Source organism: Marmota flaviventris, chromosome 6 (assembly GCF_047511675.1).
Source record: "Marmota flaviventris isolate mMarFla1 chromosome 6, mMarFla1.hap1, whole genome shotgun sequence".
In the NCBI taxonomy this organism is placed as follows: domain Eukaryota; kingdom Metazoa; phylum Chordata; class Mammalia; order Rodentia; family Sciuridae; genus Marmota; species Marmota flaviventris.
The window spans coordinates 124698859-124701349 of NC_092503.1; positions in this window are offsets into that span (position 1 = coordinate 124698859).

Below are 2491 nucleotides of genomic sequence, written 5' to 3' on the forward strand. Positions count from 1 at the left end.
ATTTAGGTACTTGTTTTTCCTACAGGTTTATTGAGCAACTTAAAGGCAGGAACCCACTATTTAGTAATACTAGCTTGTGTATGTGTAAACAAACTATATATGTGTAAAATACTAGCTTGTGTATGTGTGTGTATGTGTGTTTGTATGTGTGTGTGTGTGTGTGTGTGTGTGTATGTGTGTGGTGTTAGGGAATGAACAGCTTTATGCCTATGCTGTACCAACAGAGCTATACCCCCAGACCCCTGAGTAATATTAACTTAAGAAAAAAATTGTAAGTAAGGCTGGAAATTTATGAAGTAAGGGTTTTTACACACAATTACCTGATAATAATTCACAGAAGACTCTGCCAGACCCCAAGCTTTCACAAAAAGTACTTCTACAAGGACATCTACCAAGCAATTGTTTATTTAACCTTGAACTGATGTTACTCAAGTTATTTGCCATTATGGCCAAGAAACAATGTTTCAAAATATCTGATGTAATCTTCATTTTTGAAAACTTCAAAAACTTCCCCTTGTCTCAACCTCCTTGAATACACCCATAGTTTGCTGGCATGCACAATCCCATTGCAGTGCTATTCCCAAATAAATATCAGTATTTGGGAGAAAATATGATTTTTAAAATTTAGATTGACAATCCTAAACTTGAATTTCAGTGATATTTTCTCAATTTACATCCAAACTTATGATTCTGAGACCTTAGTTCAAGTAGTCCCCTCCTTGTAATTCTCGTTTCCTTGGCTATTGGTTCCCTCTCACCTCACCCCTCTAATCATCCGTAAAAGGTAGACTACTCCAACCTTGTGCCATGAGGTGTAGCTAAATGAACTTCCAAGGCAGAGGCCCCGGGTTCATGCCACCACTCTGTCTTTTCCCACCTGAGCCTCAATGCCATTCAGATTCTTTTTTCCTTGTCTTGATCTCCTTGAGTTTAAATTCCTGCACATCCTTGGATGTCCACTTCAAGTTCAATGTACCTTCTAAATTATTCCTACCTGGATTTTAACCTGCCACTCTGCCCAGAACAGGAATAGAGAGGGTGCTTCAGCTGAGTGCTTTTGGTAGCTGACTCTGGGTGCAAAGTAAGTGGCACTGTCTCTCAAGATGGAACATGACTTCTTCCTTTCACCTCTGGAAGGTAGACTGCTGCTGCCATGACTTGAGAGCACTAGGATATTTCTTTTAAAGATGGTGGCTTAAAATTGGCAGTGTAATTACTCAGAGCAAAATATAATAAACACTGGAAAGGATGTGGGGGAAAAGGAATAGTTTTATACTGTTGGTGAGATTGTAAATTAAATTAGTACAACCACCGTGGAAATCAATATGGAGGTTCCTCAAAAGACTAAGAATTACCAAATGACACAATATAATTAAAAGTCAGCACACTATAGTAACACATGCATACCCATGTGTATAGCTGCACAATTTATAATAGCCAAGTTATGGGACCAGCCCAGTTGTCCATCAACAGATGATGGGTAAAGAATGTGGAACATATACACAATGGAGTTTTACTCAGCCATAAAGAAAAATGAAATTATTGCATTTGCAGGAAAATAGGTGGAACTTGAAAGCATTATCTTAAGCAAAATTAGTCAAACTCAGAAAGTCAAGAGTCTTATGTTTTCTCTAATATGTGGAAGCTGGAGAAGAAAAAATGATGGGGGAATCTCAGAGAGACCAGTAGAGTAGAAGAAGGGGACAAGGGGAGGGAGAAGAAGAAGATAAGGGAGGCACTGGAAATGAAATTGACCAAATTATATTGTTATATTTTGTGCATATTCAAATATGTAACAACAGATTCCACTATTATGTATAATTGTAATGCACAAAAAAATAAAAGAAAAAGAAAAATATCTGGCTGTGTAAAATTAGTCATAAAATATGTAGACGGGGCGGGGGTGGAAGTAGGAGAGAAAGAACATAAAATTGTATAAGAGGAAGAGGGAGCCAGGAGAAAGGCAGAACCTACAGGGCAGCAGAAAGCAAGGGGACTGGGGACAGTTTGCCAATGAGAAATGTCATGTGGGAGAAATGTCAAAGAATGGTGAAGAATGTAAATGCCTAATACAAAATCTTAAGTTATCTGCTCTGCAATTTTGTCCTTTGATGAAAGCCATCCTCTAACCTGGAACTCAGTACCACCTCTCCCTTAAATCTCCAGGAAACTGTCAGTTGATATAATATACACAACTACTTGAGTAAGAAACAACATAAGTGTGGTGGACCACACCTGTAATCCAGCGGCTTGGGAGGCTGAGGCAGGAGGATACAGAGTTCACAGCCAACTTCAGCAACAGAGAGGCCCTAAGCAACTCAGTAAGACTCTATCTCTAAATAAAATACAAAATAGGGCTGGGAGTGTGCTCAATGGTCGAGTGGCCCTGAGTTCAATCCCTGTTATCCAAAAAAAAAAAAAAAAAATTAACATACGAGAAATTACAGATTTCAAATATTTTCACCAAGAAAAAAAAACAAGTAAACAAACC